Source organism: Tachyglossus aculeatus, chromosome 17, assembly GCF_015852505.1.
Source record: "Tachyglossus aculeatus isolate mTacAcu1 chromosome 17, mTacAcu1.pri, whole genome shotgun sequence".
In the NCBI taxonomy this organism is placed as follows: domain Eukaryota; kingdom Metazoa; phylum Chordata; class Mammalia; order Monotremata; family Tachyglossidae; genus Tachyglossus; species Tachyglossus aculeatus.
The window spans coordinates 3,130,093-3,153,556 of NC_052082.1; the positions used below are offsets into that span (position 1 = coordinate 3,130,093).

Sequence of the window (23,464 nt, forward strand, 5' to 3'; positions counted from 1 at the left end):
TACACAGGTTTGTTCACATTAGATAATAATAACGATAATAATAATAATGGCATTTGTTAAGCACTTACTATGTGCAAAGTACTGAGAAGCAGCGTGGCTCAGTGGAGAAGAGCCCGGGCTTTGGAGTCAGAGGTTTGAATCCCGGCTCCACCACATGTCTGCTGTGTGACCTTAGGCAAGTCATTTCACTTCTCTGGGCCTCAGTTACCTCATCTGGAAAATGGGGATTAAGACTGTGAGCCCCACGTGGGATGACTTAATCACCTTGTATCCCCCCCCAGTGCTTAGAACAGTGCTCTGCACATAGTAAGCGCTTAACAAATGCCATTATTATTATTATATTATTACTGTTCTAAGCGCTAGATAGCAGTAAGTTAGACTGTAGGGTCATTTTCCTTAATGGTATTTGTTAAGCGCTTACTAGATTCCAGGTACTGTTCTAAGTTCTGGGGTAGATACAAGGTAACTAGATTGAACACAGTCCATGTCCCACAGGGGGCTCACTTTCTAAATAGGCGGGAGAAGAGATATTGAATCCCCATTTTACAGTTGAGGAAATGGAGGCCCAGAGAAGTTAAGTGACTTGCCCAAGGTCACCTAAGAGACAAGTGGTGGAGCCAGTATTAGAAGCCAGGGTCTCCTGATAGTACAGTGCTCTGCACACAGTGAGCGCTTAAAAATAATTGTGGTATTTGTTAAGCACTTACTATGTGCCAAGCACTGTTCTAAGCACTGGGGTGGGTACAGAGTAATCAGGTTGTCCCACGTGGGGCTCACACTTTTGATCCCCATTTTACAGATGCGGGAACTGAGGCACAGAGAATTTAAGTGACTTGTCCAAGGTCACACAGCAGACAAGTGGTGGAGCCGGGATTAGAACCCACGTCCTCTGACTCCCAAACCTGGGCTCTTTCCACTAAGCCACGCTGCTTCTCTACTTAGTAAATACCATTGATGATGTGTAAACATGATAATAAATAATAATAATGATGGCATTTATTAAGCTTTTACTATGTGCAAAGCACTGTTCTAAGTGCTGGGGAGTTTACAAGGTGATCAGACTGTCCCACAGTCTTAACCCCCATTTTACAGATGAAGTAACTGAGGCACAGAGAAGTTAAGTGACTTGCCCAAAGTCACACAGCTGACAAGTGGCGGAGCCGGGATTTGAACTGATGACCTCTGACTCCAAAGCCCATGCTCTTTCCACTGAGCCACGCTGCTTCCCCAGTTGGATTCCTCAATGATTGGATTCCTCACTTAATTAGAAATCTCGTATTCACGTGTTCTGAATACTACCCAGTGTTTTTAAGACACCTGGAGTTTTAACTTTATTTTCATCTAAATTTTGAGAAGGAGTAGTCATGACACTCAGTCTTATTTCTGTCCAAAGAAAACTAGGTTTAGAAGTCTTAGGGAGATTTGTGCTCAATCAATCACTTATGCTTTGGAAACATTGAAGATATTTGGGCATATAGAGTTATTTGTGGGTGAGGCAGGATGACTTCTAAATACGTTTTCATGTGTTGTACATATTCAATTTGGATATGCTGTAACCCGTTTTCCAGTGCTTAGAACAGTGCTTGGCATGTGCTTAACAAATACCATCATTATTATTATTAAGGGGAAATAGAAGTTAAACCAGGTAGATGGGGATGTTTGATTTCAGTCACCAAATCAGCTTCTAGCTTCAGAACTGCATTTTCACTTTCATTTTCATTTCATACCCAAAGTCACAAGTGGAAATTCACAAACAGACTCTTGGCTGCCTCGTAAGATCCCTGTGAGCAGGGAGATACCTGCGTGTGTTGAACTTTTCCAAACACTTAGTATAGTTCATTACGCGTAGTGGTTGGTCAATGATTGATCAAACAATAGTTTTTTTAAGCACTTAATCTGTGCAGAAGAGTGTATAAAGAGCTTTGAAGAGTACAGTAGAGAAGGAGCGTGCCTTGTGGATAGATTTTGGGCCTGGCAGTGAGAAGGATCTGGATTCTAATTCTAGCTCCATCATGTTTGCTGTGGGATCTTGGACAAGTCACTGAACTTCTCTGTGTCTCATTTACCTCATCTGTAAAATGGGGGTTGACTGTTAGCCCTATATGGGATATGGACATTGTCCAACTTGATCAGCTTGCATCTACCCCAGTGCTTAGTACAGTGCCTGACACATAGTAAGCGCTTATAATAACAATAACAATAATAATGGCATTTATTAAGCGCTTACTATGTGCAAAGCACTGTTCTAAGTGATTAACAAATACCATAAAAAAAATTGTCACAATCCTTGCCCTTGAGAAGCTTACAGTCTAGCAGGGTGATTACTATCTGCAATGTTTTATAATAAATACTTTTTCTATTACCATTACTACCCAATAAATTCTGACCTGACTGTTGGAGGTGAATGTAGTAAAGCAATATGACAATCTGAATGTTTACCAGTGATGTAGCACTGATTCACTTATTTATTTGGTTGAATCAAAATGGGTTTTTAGACTGGTGTGGATAGGAATCTATTCTTCCATCGAAGCCTGTTCCTTGGCTTCAAATCTTAAGAGGTATATAACAAGTAGGCTATGATTTGGGTACAGGAGGGTGGAAGGTGGCCTCATGAAACTTTGAGGGTCTAAATTGAGACTCTTGTAGAAGAGTGTGAGGAGCTGGGATTGTTGATTGCGGAGAAAAAAGTGTGAGGGGTGAACACCAGTCACTTAAAGGATCATTACAATCCACCTGATGGTGATAAGAATCAATCAGAATGTTCCTCTAGACTGTCCTCTAGTCTGTAAACCCCTATAGATAGGGAATGTGTCAAAGCAGCATGGCTCAATGGAAAGAGCACGGGCTTTGGAGTCAGAGGTCATGGGTTCCAATCCCAGCTCTGCCAATTGTCAGCTGTGTGACTTTGGGCAAGTCACTTAACTTCTCTGTGCTTCAGTTACTTCATCTGTAAAATGGGGATGAAGACTGTGAGCCCCCTGTGGGACAACCTGATCACCTTGTAACCTCCTCAGTGCTTTGACTAGTGCTTTGCACATAGTAAGTGCTTAATAAAGGCTACTATTATTATTATTACCAACTCTTTTGTATTGTACTCTCCCAAGTATTTAGTACAGTGCCTTACCCCCAGTAAACACTCAATAAATACCACTGATTGATTCCTTCAGTGGACATTCAAATCATTCAATCCCTTGCAATAAAAGAGGAAATATTCTTCTCATTCTGGAATCTTGGACCCTTGTTCAAAGCCTGCACTGTTCAATTATATGATTCCAAATTGCAGAATGGCAATCACTAGATTGTACACCCCTCGAGGGCAGAGATCATATCTACTCAGAGTCAGAGAAGTCGGAGAAGCAGCGTGGCTCAGTGGAAAGAGCCTGGGCTTTGGAGTCAGAGGTCATGGGTTCAAATCCTGGCTCTGCCAATTGTCCCCAGCGCTTAGAACAGTGCTTTGCACAAAGTGCTTAATAAATGCCATTATTGAGATTATTATTATTATTATTATTATTATTATTACTCATTCTGTTGGACTCTTCCAAATGCCAAGTCATTGCTCTGACCAAAATAAGCACCCCAAAATACTACTGATGGACTGACTGATGGAGTTGCAGTTTTTCATTTTTCTGCTTTCAATGCTCATCCATTATATTTTCTCCTGAACTACTCAAATTGCAAAACGGCAAGTTAATTTATTCTCAGGAATATAAAAGACTCCTTAGGACACCGTGAAGTGTACTATATGGGAAGCAAACATAAAATTAAGAAACAGATGGGAGGTAGGAACAATAAAAATGGAAGAAAAATGTCTGTAATTCGGGAAGGCTGCCACCACAATTAAATGGAGCAGTGGATTTACCTCTGGATCACATAACACTTTGAGCTATGGTAGAGAAACCTTCTCCAAAGCAGGATATAAAAAAAAAGCATGAGCTCCAATTTTCATAATACATGGGTAATTTGGAGTATTTATTTCTACAAGGAAAATTATCGCCTTCTGTTCCCCTCAGGCATAACAATATATTCTATTGTTAATTTATGTTTTTCAAGTGTTAAGGTAGTAGTTTCGCAGCAGGAACCCCCAAGTCTCTCTCTGTTAGGCTGAGGATGTAACACGTTGGTGTATATATATCCCACGGGTAGTTCTTAACTGCTTCTTCTCTAGTTTAGCTTCTCCAGAATTGAAATAAATGGTTAGTGTGTGAAATGTTGAAATATTTCACTTAAGAGCTCTCTCTGTTGAGTAGCCCATGCATCTGGATTGACAGCCTTTCAGTTTAATAATCCCACAGTGTGAACTGAATACGAAACGGCTTGGGTTTAGTGGTTTCTTGATGTTCACAGGTATGTGGGCCTAATTGTATCCGTGTAGGTTACCTTTAATTGTACCTCTTCTTTTCCTTCTGTTTTACTTTTCACTGGACACTAGAAAGGATAACATCTTCTAGAACTCTTCTTGCTCCATGCCATCAGGACCAAGGTGAACCCATTAATAATCTTCCTGAATACGTTCTACTCAACAAGAAGGCTCCTATCATTGTTAATATCACTAGTTAATTGGTTTCCCAGTATGCATGAGCCACAGGATCCTGTCTTATGGCATTGGCTTAGTGTTCATAGCAAACCAGCTCTGCCGGGCGAGATGACAGCAGGATCGCCAAGCAGTTGTCGATTGGCAGAATGCGAGGGTCCCAGGCAAGCCAGGAGTGCAGAACAGATCACAGAAAGACAGAGTGAATTTCAGTCCCGAATGAGGAGAAATGGCTGCCGGTTGTTGGGAGACAACTGCAGCAGACAGACCTGAGTGGACGTCAGCAATCCGAAGAGGTTGATCTTCCCAATCTCAGGCTTCATGAAGTCTGATACCAAGAAGCATGCACAAAAACAGAGACAGCCTCTGTATGATAGCTCAGCAAAGTTGCGTCCTTAGGTGTAGACAAGGTGGGCAGGCAGGGTATTCAAGCTCGTTTGGTTTTCATCTTTTCAGCCACATTCACACACATGGATAGATGCTTCCAGTTGTTATTTTCATCCTCAGAAATGAATGACGGTGAACACGCTCTCTCTCTCCTTTCCTTTCCCCTCCTCTCTCCTCTGTCTCTTCCCCTCTCTAGTTCTCTTCGTCTCCACGTTTCTCTCTCCCTCTCTCTTTTCCCTTCCTTGCCTCCCCCTTCCCCCCCATTCATTCCCTCTACAGGTGTAAAGTCTTTTCTGAAATCATTCTTCCAGATGGAACATATTTGAGTAGTGCTTTATATCCCTGATGAATCAGAATATGATTTATTCACATGTCTTTCTCTAGGAAGGGTTTTGTGTAAAAAAGTAGCCCTGGTTTGATCGATATACATCTCTGAGATATAGGTGTCTAGTTAATACATTTCTGAGGGCCTGTGTGTTTCTGATATGTATGTGTTCTGCAAAGATGACAGTAAGGGTTCTAGACTTTGATAAAACTCTATATTTTATGGAACATTTAAGTGACTATAATTCGACTAGCAGTACCAGCAGTGGGCATAAATGTCAGTCTACTGACACATTATAAAGGCACAAATGGAATGTTCATAGTGGTGAGGAGATTTAATAGTACATGTGTATCATTTATCCCAGGGGGAAATAACCCAGGATGTTGCCTTGTAATTCTTTACTACTGCATAATAAAATATTACCATGATATAGTATCTAAGCAAATAGCACCGCCAATTTGGATTGCATCCATTTTGCTTTGCCACTTACCCCAGGTTTTAAGAAACCGAATCATCTAAATTGATGTAATCGATTTCTGGTGGTGTTTGAGTTTGTTAGTGTGTCGAAATGCAGAAGAGTTGGGTTTATTTACCGTCTAGTCCGCAGTTAAACATGCAATAATGAAATTACATTTCCATTTTCAATTGTCTCAATTGTGGCCTAAGAATTCATTTCTAGAAATCAATCTATGGGTTACTTTGATGATGATGTTAATTTAATCCCTTTTATGTAGCATATGACTAACACCAGAAGTGTTCTGCTCCGCAGAATTAATGGTTTGCACAACAGAATGTTTAAAATCAATTCTCTGTTGTGGGACAGGAAAACAGATCCACCTGACAAATTCAGTTCGTTATCCATTGTTTCATCGATCAGTAGTAAGTATTGAGCACCTTCTGCATGCGGAGCACTATATACACACTTAAGAAAGTACAGTAAAATTAGTACAGTCTTTGCACACAGTAAGGGTTCAATAAGTACCATTGATCGATTAGAAGAATTAAGGATCATTTGCATTTTGCTCTGCACTGGTTTTAAAAATGCAAGCTAAAATCAGAAGTTAAAAATCTTAGTTCATTTTAAAAATGTTTTGATAGAAGAATATAAACACCATGGACCTGTAAAACTAAAAGGGATATATAATAGCATCCGGAGTAATTGCTTGGAAAATTTCAACTCTTGGAACTTGGTCCACATGAGTACTATTCATTCAATCGTATTTATTGAGCGCTTATTGTGTGCAGAGCACTGTACTAAGTGCTTAACTAGTAACTGTATGGTTGTTTGTTGGATATCCTAAACTCTAACCAATCCACATAACACTCAGGGATGGAGGGTAATCCAAGCCCAGAAGGCTTAGGGAAGAGTGACAGGGAGGAAGGGAAGGGAGAGAGAGAGGAGAAGGAAGAGAGGGGAGAGGGAAAGGGAAAAATGGGAAGGGGAGGGAGGGAAGAATGAGAAGCAGCCATGGCTAGTGGATAGAGCCCAGACCTGGAGACAGAAGGACCTGGGTTCTATTACTAGCTCTGCCTCTTATCTGCTGTAACCTTGGGCAAATCACTAAACATCTCTTTACCTCAGTTACCTCATCTGTAAAATGGGGATTAAAACTGGGAGCCCCATGCAGAACATGGACTGGGTCCAACTGGATTAGCTTGTATCTACCCTAGTGCTTGGTATGGTGCCTGGTCATTCAATCGTATTTATTGAGTGCTTACTATGTGCAGAGCACTGTACTAAGCGCTTGGGAAGTACAAATCGGCAACATATAGAGACAGTCCCTACCCAACAACGGGCTCACAGTCTAGAAGGGGGAGACAGACAACAAAACAAAGCCAGTAGGCAGGTGTCAATACCATCAGAATAAATAGTTATAGCTATATACACAGCATTAATAAAATAAATAGAGTAATAAATATATACAAATATATACAAGTGCTGTGGGGAGGGAAAGGGGGTAGGGCAGATGGAGGGAGGTGATGATGGAGAGGGGAGGAGGAGGAGGAGAGGAAAACGGGGGGTGGTTCAGTCTGGGGAGGCCTCCTGGCACATAGTGAGCTTAACAAATACCATAAAAAAGGAGTGTTGGGATTGTTTTCTTACTAAATTTGACCTTTTGCATCATTTGAGCTAAACAATTCTGGTTCATTTTTGCAGTCTGAGTTTGAATTACACTTTTCAGAAGCTGAAAAATAACCATTTTCCCTCTACTGGTGAAGTGGGAAAAAAAAAATTCACCCGCCCCCTCCATAGGTACATTCTTCTGGTGGAAAACCATTGAAAAGCAATTTGTAAAGAAAATGATGACCTGAAAAAGAGGATACTTATCTTCAGCGTTACCCTGTATTGCTACTAATAGGTTGGAAAGGCCTTTAGCTTGTTTCCCTCCTTTGAGTTGTAAGAGAGACCCGATTTCAAGTGTTGTTAGGGTAGCAGCCGTGTTAATGCAAAGTGCTTTCCCTGGGCTCCCAGCCCTGGAATCCTCTGAGAGGCTGCACCTGGTGATGGCACAGCTGGTGGCAATTGGCTAATTTAGGCAAGAACCTGTGGGAGGAGAAAAGGAGCACTTGGAAAGAGCAGACATGGAAAGAGGAACTCTGTTTTTCCAGGGAAGTTGGAACCAAATGGATGCTATTTTTAGGGGTGGTCAAACTCCCCAACTGGCCAGCATTTTATTTGCTTATTTAGTCCTCGCTTGAGTTTTTGTGGTTGTCGGTTTGGGAAGCAGAACTCCTCAGAAGGGCTTTTAAATTCGGGTAAATCCAGTAATCGCTTACTGAGGTGAGGGTTTATGTTTGTCTGTGGTTTTTTAAGCTGTTCTGGTAGAGTCCAAGCATGGAGCTAGCCTTGTATCTTAAAACCTTCAGAGAATTTTGAGACATTCTTAGTGGAATCAGCGTGGCCTAGTAGAAAGAACACGGGCCTGGGAATCAGAGGACCTGGATTAGAATTTCGGCTCTTCTGCTTGTCTGCTGTGTAATCGTGGGCAAATCACTTCATTTCTCTGTTCCTCCTCAGTCTCCTCATCTGTAAAATGAGACTTAAGACTGTGAGCCCTATGTGGGACAGGGACTGTGTTAAACCTGATTATCTTGTATTTACCCCAGTGCTTAACACAGTGCCTGGAACATAGTAAGTACGTAAATACCATTATTATTATTACTTCTTGGGAATTAAGATGGACTTCTTCAGTAATGTTTAAGTTGGGCTCTGGCCTAGGAGACTTCTTCTGGGTTTGCTGGTGTTGAGACTCTAACCCCACATCCCTAAGAGAAAGACAACTTGTGATTAGGCATTGCAGTCACAAAATCTGTAGCCAAACACACACACACACACACACACATCTACAACTGTTTGTTTTTTGTATTTTGTTTTGTTTTATGGTAATAAGCACTGACTATGTGTCAAGCACCATTCCAAGTGCTGGGGTAGGTAGAAGATAATCAGGTTGAACACAGTCCTTGTCCCACATAGGGCTCAGTCTCAATGGGAGGGAGGATGATGGTAATAATAATAATGATGGCATCTGTTAAGCGCTTACTATGTGTGAAACACTGTTGTAAGTGCTGGGGAGGATACAAGGTGATCAGGTTGTCCCATGTGGAGCTCACAGTCTTAATCACCATTTTACAGATGAAGTAACTGAGGCACAGAGAAGTTAAGTGACTTGCCAAAAGTCACACAGCTGACAAGCGGCGGAGCTGGGATCAGAACCCATGACTTTCTGACTCCCAAGCCCATGCTCTTTCCACTGAGCCATGCTGCTTCAATCCCCATTGTACAGATGAGGTAACTGAGGCATAGAGAAGTTAAGTAGGTTTGTTGTAAAAGCAGTCATGGCCTTCTAGAAAACTCTCTTTGGGTTGCACAGATTTTGGCCCCATGTTTTGTTTCAGGGAAAGGGGAGGCGTGTTCCTTTTTGTGTGAAAGTTTGAACCACTGATTTCTAGTATCTACATTTTGCAAGAGAGCTGAAAGTACATTTCTTGTGAAACATTTGATAATTGCTTTATAAATGGTACCCAGTGTAGTGTATGGGGAAATTTAGCTCCTATGTTTTCAGTCTGCAGTGCTGTTAACATTTCTTTTCAGTTTACTGTTTTTTCATTGTGATCTTGTGGAGGAAGACTGCTTTGTTCAGGGAAAATTTGCTTGTGAACTAAACAAGGTCTCAGAGAAGTGGAGGAGTAAGTCCCTGTTTTTTTTTTTCTGTAGTGTTTTCCATCCTCTCCACTTTGGCCCCTTGTGGAGGGGAGGAATTGGACACCTGGACTGGATGAAAAAAACCACAAAGTAGAATGAATCTAGGTCTCACCCCTTACCTACAGCAGTGCTCTGAAGTTAATGGCACACAGTTTATAGAAAATTTTAGAATTCCCTGGGCTGGAGGCCAATATACCTGTCATCTCTTCACCTCTCAATCCTTCTTTTCCTTTCACATTTAAAGCAAGAAATCAAAAGTAAAATGTTCAGAAAACTTATCAGGGAGATTTCAAATGGAACCATGAGGAAGTTTTTCATGATGCCTCAGAAAAAGAGCACTTGGGACAGTACAATTTCCTTTCCCCTCCTAAAACCCTTGCCCCTTTCCGCCCTTGGGCTCAGAATAAAAGACTGACAAGAGGCTGTGCCCCTGCATGCTTTTGGAACCAAGCATTTCAGGCTGTTCATTCATTCAATCGTATTTATTGAGCGCTTACTGTGTGCAGAGCACTTACTAAGCGCTTGGGAAGTACAAGTTGGCAACATATAGAGACGGTCCCTACCCAACAGTGGGCTCACAGTCTAGGAGGGGGAGACAGAGAACAAAACATATTAACAAAATAAAATAGAATAAATATGTACAAATAAAATAGAGTAATAAATATGTACGAACATATATACAGGCTGTTCTGTTTAACCGCTTAGTGCAGTGCAAGCTCTTTGTCAGTATGCTGACAAAGTTGCGTGGCCTAGTGGAAAGAGCATGTCGTTTGGGAGTCAGAGGTCATGAGATTGAATTCTGGCTCTGCCACTTGTCAGCTTTGTGACTTTGGGCAAGGCACTTAACTTCTCTGTGCCTTAGTTACCTCGTCTGTAAAATGGGGATTAAGACTGTGAGCCCCACCTGGGACAACCTGATAACCTTGTGTCTCCCCCAGCGTTTAGGATAGTTCTTGGCTCATAGTAAGCGCTTAACAAATATCATCATTATTATCATTATTAATAAATACCATTGACTCCCATTCAGAGGGCTTGGGTCCTGGTGGTGATGGAAGGTAAAGAACTGTCCCTTGTACCCAGTCTACAACATGCCATTGTGGGAATGCTTTTGGTCTGCATCTAGGTGTGTTTTAACTGTTTCCATGATAATTTTAACAAGAACCCCGTTTTTTTGGAAAGGAAACTCTTACACAAACTGCTAGGTCCCTCTGCACGCCCATCCCTCGGTTGGAAGCTATTTTTCAAAAAGAAGCACAAGAGAGAAAGCAAACACTGCCGAAGGGAAATCTTACTGGATGCCTTCCAAATCTTCCTGGGGTTAGGGAAATGGTTTGCTGAGTACTTGTAACGCCAGAGTGTTAAAACGAGGGCAAGGAACCCTTCTCCTCCCAAATCATTAATCTGTCGAATCTGTACAGAATCTAGATTACTAGACTGAATCCTTTCCCAGGCCTCTCTCCTGGCAGTGTATAGGAAAAAAATTGCCAGCTTATTTCTTTTTAATTTTTCTTCTTCCTCTTAACCTTGCCTTGGTAGCTTTTAATTTTTGTGGCTGCAGCACACGCTTCCTCCACCTTAATACAGCATTGCCTGTTGTGATGGGACGGAGCAGATTGTAGCCTCTATTGATTTGCCCAAGGTCACACAGCAGATCAGTGATGGAGGCAGAACTAGAACCCACCTCCTCTGATTCCTAGGCCTGTGTTCTTTCCACTAGGACTTGCTGCTTGGCACATAATAAGCACTTGTTTTTTATGTTACTTATTAAAATTTTATGATGTCCCAGGTGCTGTACTGAGCGCCTGGGTAGATCCAAGAGAATTTCTTTGGACACGGACCGTGTCCCAAATGGGGCTCAAAGCTTTAATCCCCATTTACAGATGGGGTAAATGAGGCATAGAGAAGTTAAGTGACTTGCCCGAAGTCCCACAGCAGACGTGTCTGTCTCTCCTGCTAGACTTTCAGCTTCTTGAAGGTAGGGATGGCATCTACTGATTCTGTTGTACTTTTTCAAGCACCCACGAGGCCATCGATATATATTATTGATTACAGAGTTTCTACTTGGTGTACATTAGATAATCTCTAAAAATTCAAGAGCATTTAATTGATTAGCGAATGGATCGAAGTAATGTCATTCATCATTTTACTATTGAATAATGTTGTAAACACAGAAAGTGACTATCGATCATGCAGACCTCCATTCAGTAAGGAGTTGAAGAGAAAATGTCAGTCAGTGATGCCACATTTCAATGGAATAAGGTTTTCAACTTTGTTCAAGGAATTCACCAAATTTTAGACTCCAATATTTTTTTATTGCTTTTTAACTCTAGAAATTCTGGTAAATCATAACGATGCAGTTTGGAAAAGCATCCTTGTCATGTGGTAGAGCAGGAAAGAGACTTGGGAAATCATCTGCTCCAGAAAACCACTTTTTGGGATAATTTCAATACCAAAAGAGTTGAAGATTGAAGGGGAAGTATTTATTCCATAACAGCTCCCATTGGAAAAAGAGCAAGTCAAAGAGGTGTAGTTCAGTTCCACAAAATATGATGAGTTAAGCTTTATTCCTTCCCAGTATTTGGACATGGGAAGGTTATGCCTCTTTGGAACTCATCAGAGAAGAGTCAGTAAATACTTGTCTTCTGATCAGGAAAAAGTCATCAAAATTGGATGGGTAATTCTGCAGAATTTGCCAACCCAATAGGAAGAGGCCCAAGAATAATGAGAGAAGAAATATACAAGTAAGCAAGTGAAAGGCAACACACTCTAGAGCCTCCAGTGACTGTTAATTTGTTTCTTGTACTAAGATGGGAAATAGTGTCCTCCAAATGCAGAAAGTGTGCTTAGGTCTGGTCTTCATTACCCCAGATTGTGAACTCCTTGAGGGCAGAATCATGACTATGAATCCTTTTGTACTCTTTCTCCTGCTTAATCTGTGCTCTGTGCAGAGTGGTGAGGTGTTCGAAAAGTGCTCTTGGTTAACTATGTATTTTGGGTAGAACACATCAACAGGATTAGGTAATGTTGTTCTGATAATATGTGTCTTTCTGGATTCAGCATGACGTGTGTCAAACATAGGTATGCATGGTCTTGACACATGGTAATACATTGCAAGTTTTCTTTTAGGTAGTGTTCTTCAAGAATGCGACCTCTGTGGCCTAGGAGAATGGAGTTTTGCAGTAGTACATGTTTTCGTTACTTGCTTACTAGTGATAATTTTGTTACTTGTTAAGTGCTTACTATAGGACCAGAGCTGTTCTAAGCTCTCTCTTGTTTTACCGGATGTTGACCTCTTGTACACATACTCTATTCTGCCTGGAACTTTCTTCCCTTTAATATCTGACAGACCACCATTTTCCCCATCTTCGTAGCCCTACTAAAATCATATCTCCAGCATGGCCTAGTGGAAAGAGCTTGGGATTAAGAGGACCTGGATTCATTCATTCATTCATTCAATCTTATTTATTGAGCGCTTACTGTGTGCAGAGCACTGTACCAAGCGCTTGGGAAGTACAAATTGGCAACAACGGGGTTCTAATCCTGGCTCTGCCACTTGCCTGCTGACTGATCTTGGGCAATCACTTAACTTCTCTGTGCTTTGATTCCCTCGTCTGCAAAATGGGGATTCATATCTGTTCTCCCTCCTACATAGACTGTGGGACATAATTATCTTGAATCTACCTCAGAGCCTAGTACAGTGCTTAGCATATTGCAAGTGCTTAGTATAGTGCTCTGCACATAGTAAGCGCTCAGTAAATACGATTGAAGTGTGTAACAAATACCACAATTATTGTTACTATTATTATTATGACTGTCCCAACCCTCCAACCTGTTTTCCCTTCCTACTGTCAATGCACTTAGTCCCACCCACTAAGCCCTTAGCTACTCATTCCTTATTTGCTTGCTTCTGTGACTTTTAATTTATTTTAAATCTGTCCCCACTGTGAGACGGTAAACTCCTTCAGAGAGGAGATCAAGTCTACTTACTGTAGTATACTCTCCCAAGTGCTTAGTGTAATGCTCTTCACAGAGTAAGCGCTCAATAAGCAACATTGACTCTGTGCCATGTTCCCATCATCATCATTGTTATGGTATTTAAGAGCTTACTGTGTACCAAGCACTGTACTTAGTGCCAGGGTAGATACCAGATCATCAGCTTGGACCCTGTCCCATATGGGATTCACGGTCTGAAGGGAAGGGAGTATAAGTATTAAATCCCAATTTTACAGATGAGGAAAATGAGGCAGAAAGAAGATGTTATTTGCCCAAGATCTCAGAGTAAGAAAGAGGTAGAGCTAGGGTTAGAACCCAGGTTCACTGAGTCCCAGGTCTGCGCTATTTCCACTAGGCCATGCTGCTTTCACTAGGTTACCTTGTTTCTCTGTCAAGATTTAACCTCTCTCCCAATCTGTCATGTTTGAGGGGCTCATGAGTTGTTTCCCTTTTGGTAAATGAATGCTAATGGTAGAAAAGTTGATCTTTTCAGGGGCTTGTAAACATGAACTATCTAAGAACATTGCACCCAGTCAGGCACGTTTTTTCTGAATCTTTTTGGGTAACAGAAATGGTGCTGCTTCTTGCCGTCTCACACTGAAAATAAGTCCATTATTTCTTATGATCTCTTAGCTTCCTTTCCAACATCCTTTGTTTTGCGGTTATGTTGAAATTGATTTTTTTTCCCCAGCAATCACTAATATCAGTCATCTGTAGACAGTGTGAAGACAGAGCATGTTTGAGTAATCGTGTGCATTTTTGGTATCCTATATATTGATTTTTATGATATGATGTTTGGCCTGAAGCTTTGTCCTAATCTCTGGTATTATTGGGACATCCAAGTTTCTTCCTGACAGTATGCTGTGCTGTTGTTTTTGAAACTGTGCTGTCAATTTATCACCCCTGGTTATTTAATGCTATTTGACCTTCCCTCCTGAATATGCTCAGACAGCTAAGTGCCTGCTTCCAACTGGCTCCTTTTGTTACTTGAATCAGACCCAAACCTGCAAATCCCATGTCAAATCCTCATTCTTTTTTGACTGCAGTACTTTTCCACTCTAAGCATTTAGCAGTCAATCAGTCTTATTTATTGAGCACTAATTGCATGATGGGCACTCGTGGGAGAGTAGAGCTCATCAGTGTAACAGATATGTTCCCTGCCCGCCAGGAGCTTACAGTCTGGTGGGGGAGACAGATATTAATATAAATGAATTACGGATACATACGTAAGTGCTGTGTGTGGCTGGGTTGGTGGGGTGAATAGAGGGAGCAAGTCAGGGTGCTGCAGAAGGAGTTGGGAAAGAGGTCTTAGTCGGGGAAGGCCTCTTGGAGATGTGCCTTTAACAAAGCGTTTGAAGGTGGGGAGAGTAATGGTCTCTATTTATTTATTTATTTATTCTCTATTTATTTATTTATTTTACTTGTACATTTCTATCCTATTTATTTTATTTTGTTGGTATGTTTGGTTCTGTTCTCTGTCTCCCCCTTTTAGACTGTGAGCCCACTGTTGGGTAGGGACTGTCTCTATGTGTTGCCAATTTGTACTTCCCAAGCGCTTAGTACAGTGCTCTGCACATAGTAAGTGCTCAATAAATACGATTGATTGATTGATTAATGGTCTCTAGGGAATGAAAAGGAAGGACTTCCAGGCCAGAGTCAGGACATAGGTGAGAGGACGGAGGTGAGAGAGATGAGATGGAGGTACAGTGAGCACTTTGGCATTAGAGGAGCAATATGTGCCGGCTGGGTTGCAGTAAGAGAGTAGTGAGGTGAGGTAGGAGGGGCCAAGGTGAGTGCTTCTTAAAGATGATGGTAAGGAGTTTCTGTTGAATGCAGAAGTGGATGGACAACCAATTGAAGTTCTTGAAGACTGGAGAAATACGGCCTGAATGTGTTGGTAGAAAAATGTTCCAGGCAGCAGAGGGAAGTGTGGACTGGAGTGGGGAGAGGCAGGAAGCAGGGAGGTCAGCAAGGAGGCTGATACAGTAATGATGGTGGGATAGGGTAAGTGATTGGATTAATGAGGCAGCAGGTTGGATGGAAAGGAAAGGACGGATTTGAGCGATGTGGAGCAACTGGTATTTGGTGCTTAATTATGGAAGTGATACAGTGTTAAAATTTGCACACCTTGTATATTGCCATTTATTTTTCCTTCATGTTCACGGTATTGACTTTGAACCTTGATTTGATATCTTCTGGTTTGTCATGACTCTTGATGTCTTTGTGTCTACCAACTCTGTTGTACTCTCCCAAGTGGTTAGTATAGTGCTGTGCATACAGCAAGCACTCAATAAATGCCATTGATTGATTTCCAATTAATTTTGGGTGGGGTGAAACAGAATTATAACCCAGTGCCTTTCAGAAGAGTCCAAGCTATTCATTCATTCAGTTGTATTTGTTGAGTGCTTACTGTGTGCAGAGCAGTGTACTAAGCGCTTGGGAAGTACAAGTAGGCAACATATAGAGATGGTCCCTACCCAACAACGGGCTCACAGTCTAGAAGGGGAAAGTCAGCTATCCAGCTGACTTTTGAGGTAAAACTTGTGCATTGTCTAAGATTGGCATGAGGTGTAGATTTTAGTAAGAGTTGGTGATTTTTTTCCACTTTCTTACAAAATTGGTGTGAATGAGAATTTTCAAAGTGGTATAATGGGGCTATTATATGCTGTTATAAAAGGCATTCATGCTCTTCCATGTTTGTCTTTCAGAAATGTTGGATTCAGTAATCTTTAGAAAAAAGCATATGGATATTTAGCCACAGAAGAACAAGACCAGGTAACTAATAAAACCTATATTCCAACTTTGCACATTACTGGTTTTTAAATGTGATTTTAAGATTTGAATTCTATCAATTTTAGATTTAGGTGCAATTTATGAATAATTTATAATGTACTTCTTATACTTTGTACAATTTACAGGTCCTACTCTTGGAATTTTCCCACATACTGGAAGCATCGTGGCCTCGCGGACCATGTTTTATGATTGAACACTATAGATATCCGCATTATTTAATGGGGAGAATATGTTCAAAACTTAACTAGATGACTTTTGAAATTTCAGGATTTTGAAAAGCTTGTGTAACGTTTTCAGTGGTATTTAAGTGCTTACTATGTTCCAAGCATTGTTTTAAGTGCTGGGGTAGATACAAACTCATCAAGTTGGACACAGTCCATGTCCCACGTCAAGGTCTGTCTTAATTCCCGTTTTTTACACTTGAGGTAACTGAGGCACATAGAAGTGAAGTGAATTGCCCAAAGTCACACAGCAGACATTTGACAGAGGTAGGATTAGAACCCGTGACCTTCTGACTTGGAGGCCTGGGCTCTTTCCACTAGGCCACGGTGCTTCCGTGGGAAAATTCCAGGAGTAGGACTTGTAAATTGTACAAAGTATAGGAAGTATACTATAAATTGCACCTAAATTGTATGAAGTATAAGAATCCAGCACTTAGAACAGTGCTTTGCACATCATAAGCACTTAATAAATGCCATTAAAAAAAAGAGTATACTATAAATTGTAAGTATAAGAAGCATACCAGTATATGAAGTATATTGAAAAGCATACTTGGATGATCTATTGGTTGCTTTGGCATCTTCATTATTCCAAAAAGTTATTCCTTGCATTTCTGTACTTCTAAAAAGAGGAAAACATATTTTATCAGATATGCAAGATGATGGCTGGGATTTGAGTAGCTAATGCAGAAAATGCTAGCGTTGTAGTTGCTCAACTGCTGGGCTTTCATTAGTTTGTTTTCTGACCTATGACCTCTAATGTGCATTAAGGATAATCACTACCCAAAGGGAGCAAACCCAGTAAATATTCAGTCATATTTATTGAGCGCTTAATGTTTGCAGAGCTCTGTACTAAGTGCTTATAAGTAAATAAATCAGGCCTCATGTCTAATAGCCAGTGGAATACTGGGAAGGGCTGTTGCTCCCTCATTTCCTCATTTTCTGGTAGATTGGACTCAGGGAAGTGTTACAGTGAAGCAGTGTGGCTCAGTGGAAAGAGCGTGGGCTTTGGAGTCAGAGGTCATGGGTTCAAATCCTGGCTCTGCCAACTGTCAGCTGTGTGACTTTGGGCAAGTCACTTAACTTCTCTGTGCCTCAGTTACCTCATTTGTAAAATGGGGATTAAGACTGTGAGCCCCCTGTGGGACAGTCTGATTACCTTGTAACCTCCCCAGTACTTAGAACAATGCTTTGCACATAGTAAGTGCTTAATAAATGCCATTATTATTATTATTATCATTATCAGGGAAGCAGTAAAACCTAGTGGAAAGAGCTCAGGCTTGGAAGTCAGAGGACCTGGGTTTTAATCCCAACTCTCTTACTCACCTGCTGTGTGACCTTGGGCAAGTCATTTAATTTCCCAGTGTCATGGCTTCCTTATCTGTAAAATGGGGATTCAATAGACACATCCCACCTATTTACACTGGGAGCCCCATGTGGGACAGAGGCTGTCTGACCTGATTATCTACCCACACACTTAGTATAGTGCTTGGCATATAATAAGCACTAAGTATAACAATTATTATTATTCATTTATTTGAATTTCTAACTTATGGAGTTTCAACCAAATGGAGCATCATTAAGGCACTGTTCTTGGAAACGTCTCAACCAACTTTATGAAGCAGTTGACATAATAATAATAATTTTGGTATTTGTTAAGCGCTTACTTTGTGCAAAGTGCTGTTCTAAGCACTGGGGAGGATACAAGGTGATCAGGTTGTCCCATGTGGGGCTCACAGTCTTAATCCCCATTTTACAGATGAGGTGACTGAGGCACAGAGAAGTTGTGATTAACCCAAAGTCACACAGCTGACAAGTGGCGGAGCTGGAATTTGAACCCATGACCTCTGACTCCCAAGCCCGTGCTCCTTCCACTGAGCCACAATATGTGTGAACTCTTAGCTTCACATAACACTGGTGTGTACCCGTTTTATGTTACAGATTATGTAAACATTAACATATATACGTCTCCCCTTTCCTCCTTCCACCTATTATAATTTATTCTAATGTCTGTTTCCTCCCCACTAGATTGTGAATTCCTTAAAGGGTAGGGGTCATGGCTACTAAATCTATCCACCTAAGTACTTAGTATGGTGCTCTGCAGTTGGTTGTGTTCAATAAATACTGTTGACAGATTCTTGATCCCAGCAATATTAAGAAAGCACTCAGGAGTAGAATCAAGGATTTAATGTTGAGTTGCAGAAAAAATTCAATCAGTGGTAGCCAGTTGGACTACCAGTTTGCAATCCTAAATCTTCATATTTTTCACTCAAATTTCCTTTTGGTTTCCCAGGAGTCATATTTTTGGCACAAGAATTCTGAAAGCTGGAATCAGAAGCATAATTCTGTAGTCCCTTTTCCTCTTTTCCCATCTTTTCTGAAAGTCTCTCTGCCTTTTTCCAAAATGGTTTATTCATTAGAGCTTGATTGGATGGCCAGCTAATAATAGTGGTATTATTGAACCTATTATGGTATGTTAGAAATTATAGTATTAAGTGCTTGTAATGTGCCAAATGCTGGGAAAGGTCTAGGCTGTGAGCCAGCAGTTGGGTAGGGAACGCCTTTATATGTTGCCAACCTGTACTTCCCAAGCACTTAGTACAGTGCTCTTCACACAGTAAGCGCTCAATAAATACGATTGAATGAATGAATACACAAGCACTTGTCATTTTCTAGGTTCAAAAACATGGAGCCCCAACTTTCTGACCTCCAGTAGTTGCATTATAGAATTATTTTTTCTGGATTTGAAAGAATGATTACTAAATTGATGCTGGATTAAAACTTATAGGGGAGGAGAATGGCTATATTTCTAGCTTCTAGGAGTAGGAACTCATATGTTTCCTAAAGCATGTTGTTACCAGTTCGAAAAGTTTTCAAGCAGTAATGTAAACTTTTAAGTACTCCACTCTGGTTATGCATGTGCCATATAAATGTTTCATTTTCCCTAGGAGCAAGCCACTGCAATTCAAATGCTTGGCCCTAATGTCTCCAATGTTTTAATCAGTTAGTGTTGTTTAAGTGTCTCCTGATGGCTAGGCACTGCACTAAGCTCTTGGAAGAACACAGCAATCCCAAGATGGACATCCCCTGTCCTCAAGGAACTTACAATTCAGTGGGGGAGAGAGACAGAACTGAGGGGAGGAATAAAATACCTCAGTGCTGTCAGTGACTGAGATGTAAGTTAATTGTGGAAGACTTCCTGGAGGAGGTGGAATTTTATCATCTAAATGCTCCTAAGAGACTTTGACTCTACACACAGACTGGGAAGACCATGTGGGGGAAGCATTGGAGGTGGGAGAGTAGAGGGTGAATTAGATAAGATGAGCTTGGGAAAAGTGAAGCTTTGATCTGAAGTAAGATGGAGAGAACTGGGGGAGATCTTACTTGAAACCGTAGGGTACTTTTAGTTCCTTTAGAATTAGTAGGACACATAATTGATTTTACAGTGGCAAAGCTTTTTGAAAGCCCTGAAAGTAGGAGTTAAGGAAGCAGGTCAGTGTGCATGGTGGTTTTGACCCTGGCCAGCTATGTGTACAGATTTGCTAGAAGTGGAATGAATCAAGAAAGTTATACTGCAGATAGCACACTCTTTTCCATGTTGTTTTGTTTGACTTCACCACGCAATCTCTCTGTGTAATCCTGGCTTCCTCACGTTGCCCATTGTTTTCCATCTCGGTGATCCAGAGGGCAACTGCAGTAAGCTCCCTACCTGGCTCCAGTCATCATCATCATCAGTTGTATTTATTGAGCGCTTACTATGTGCAGAGCACTGTACTAAGCGCTTGGGAAGTACAAATTGACAACATATAGAGACAGTCCCTACCCAACAGTGGGCTCACAGTCTAAAAGGGGGAGACAGAGAACAAAACCAAACATACTAACAAAATAAAATAAATAGAATAGATATGTACAAATAAATTAAATAAATACATAAATAGAGTAAAAAAAATGTACAAACATATATACATATATACAAGTGCTGTGGGGAAGGGAGGGAGGTAAGATGGGGGGATGGAGAGGGGGACGAGGGGGAGAGGAAGGAAGGGGCTCAGTCTGGGAAGGCCTCCTGGAGGAGGTGAGCTCTCAGCAGGGCCTTGAAGGGAGGAAGAGAGCTAGCTTGGCGGATGGGCAGAGGGAGGGCATTCCAGGCCCGGGGGATGACGTGGACCGGGGGTCGATGGCGGGACAGGCGAGAGCGAGGTACTGTGAGGAGATTAGTGTTGGAGGAGCGGAGGGTGCGGGCTGGGCAGTAGAAGGAGAGAAGGGAGGTGAGGTAGGAGGGGGCGAGGTGATGGACAGCCTTGAAGCCCAGGGTGAGGAGTTTCTGCCTGATGTGCAGATTGATTGGTAGCCACTGGAGATTTTTGACGTCTGCCATCATGTGCAATCTGCTTCTAATCACCGTAGGGAGAGAAACGCCAGCCCTTGAAAGGGCAGAGTCTCCTAAAAGGGCCCTCCCATTCTCTGATCATTCTAGTGCCACAGTCAAATTGAACTCCCCAGAAATGTTTCCTTTACCTGTCATCACCTTGAAATTTGACACTGTTGGGAGCCCTCGGTATTTTTTTTTTTAGTGTAATACTATATTTCAGGACATTCAAGCTTTGTAAAGAGAGTTGTAAAACTCCAATCTCTTCTTTCCCCAAACTATATTTTGCCCTTTTTTTTTTCTCCTATGGTATTCAAGTGCTTACTGTATGCAGGCACTCAACTAAGCACTAGTGTAGATACAAGCTAATTAGATTGGATGTAGTCCCGGTCCCACATGGTGCTCGCATTCTTAATCCCCACTTTACAAATGAGGTAACTGAGGCACAGAGAAGGAAGTGACTTGTCCAAGGCCCCCCAGCAGAAAAGTGATGGAGCCATGGTAACTCAGATCTTCTGACTCCCAAGCCAGTTCTCTTTCCACTAGGCCATGCTTCCCCAGATGAAACCGTCTTTTAGTGTCTTTTTGTTTTTCCTTCATTGCCGTACCTCACGTCCTTATCCGTCGTTGCCATCCGTCAACTTATGCAAAACAGGAAAGATGTGGTTTGGCCTTTCCTCCCCTGGGCCTGGATCTGCTGTATTTGCAGTATGATGCTTAGTGTTCTGTCTGACTCACTTCTCCCAAATCCATTTGCTTATTGAGTTCTGAAGATGGTCCAGTTCACTTAGCTAAGGAGGAGCAGTTATTACCAGAACCAATTCTTTGGAACTGGGTTTTGTTTTTAATCTTTCAGTGATGGGGCCAATATTCAAGTCCCAAGCTGAATAATTGTGATCTCTTTTATGTTTTTCTTTTTAGCAAGTGTTCTAAATTTTTTTAAATGTGTGTGTATACACACACACATATACATGTGTATATTTTGCCATGACGTTAAAATTCTAATTAATTTAGAAACCACAGGCAGTTGAAGTGAGCAATGTAATACTGCGTCATATTGTACAGGGAAAAGCCATCAATTATTCAGGCAGGCATCCTGCTTATTCCATTTGGGGGAGATGCTTTCTCTGTCAGAAAGTGTCAGCCCTACTGCTAATGCCCGTCAGAATTTACATGCATAAACATTGGCCTTTGCAAAGCTGCAGAAAGTTAACCTGGCATTTGGACTGCTAGCTGTCCATGAGTTGAAAACAGTGCAATCTTCTTCTCTCCCTTTGGGCGACACAAGATTATTTGAGGTGGAAGGAGTGACCACCAGTGTTGGGGTACATCACAAGCTGTTCTTGGGGGAAATAGTCCTTAGATGATTTTGTTTTATATCCAAAGGTTAGAATGAAAATAATATCAGGACATTTTAAAAATAACAAATTTGTTACAATCCTTTTTATTATTAACCGGTGTGAACTGATTATTATAGGAACTAGCTCTTTAGGTGATCTGAAATTGCTAGAACCTCTGAAAAATTGGTGAGTTAACTAGATTTCTCTGATGGCTGATCATTTGACCTCGGGCAAATCACTTAAAATCTGGGTCTCAGTTTGCTCATCTGTAAATTGGAGATTAATTCCAGTTCTCCCATCCACTTAGACTGCGAGATCCCATGTGGGAAGGGACTGGCTGGCCTGATTGTCTTGTATTTCCCCCAGCCCAGTACAGTGCCTGGCACATAATAAGCACTTAGTATCAATCATTCGTATTTATGAGCCCTTACTTTGTGGAGGACAACTGTACAAAGTGCTTGGGAGAGTACAATCAATCAATCAATCAATCGTATTTATTGAGCGCTTACTATGTGCAGAGCACTGTACTAAGCGCTTGGGAAGTACAAATTGGCATCACATAGAGACAGTCCCTACCCAACAGTGGGCTCACAGTCTAAAAGGGGGAGACAGAGAACAGAACCAAACATACCAACAAAATAAAATAAGTAGGATAGAAATGTACAAGTAAAATAAATAAATAAATAAATAAATAAATAGAGTAATAAGTATGTACAACCATATATACATATATACAGGTGCTGTGGGGAAGGGAAGGAGGTAAGACGGGGGGATGGAGAGGGGGACGAGGGGGAGAGGAAAGAAGGGGCTCAGTCTGGGAAGGCCTCCTGGAGGAGGTGAGCTCTCAGCAGGGCCTTGAAGGGAGGAAGAGAGCTAGCTTGGCGGATGGGCAGAGGGAGGGCATTCCAGGCCCGGGGGATGACGTGGGTCGGGGGTCGATGGCGGGACAGGCGAGAGCGAGGTACAGTGAGGAGATTAGTGGTGGAGGAGCGGAGGGTGCAACACACTATAACAAACAAATTCCCTCTCACAGTGAGCTTACAGTCTAGAGTAGTAGTATATTGCTAATATAATCATCAACATCATTATTAGGAGGAGAACCTAGACCTATTGAAGAATAGAAGAACTGTTGACTGAAGAGATGGTTCTGCTATTTAGGCCAAAGTTAAGGATTTCCAAACGACCTGTTCCTAGTAATGAAGTCAGAGCATAATAGATTTTTGTCTGTCCCCTTTAAAAGGAACTCTTCCAAGCTTCATTCTGCTCGGGAACAGGATGGTTTCAAAGATCCATACATTTAGGAA

The 23,464-nt window shown here is 41.5% G+C and overlaps 1 protein-coding gene across 16 annotated transcripts in view; it reads left to right on the forward strand.

Moving 5' to 3' along the window:
- ADGRL3 (adhesion G protein-coupled receptor L3) overlaps positions 1-23,464 on the forward strand; it is a 694,363-nt gene that overhangs the window by 173,575 nt on the left and 497,324 nt on the right. For all 16 annotated transcript variants that reach the window (XM_038759779.1, XM_038759784.1, XM_038759785.1 and 13 more), the window contains one exon: positions 16,149-16,215. The gene's annotated coding sequence lies outside the window, so the exon portion shown is untranslated. The remainder of the gene's footprint in view (positions 1-16,148; positions 16,216-23,464) is intronic.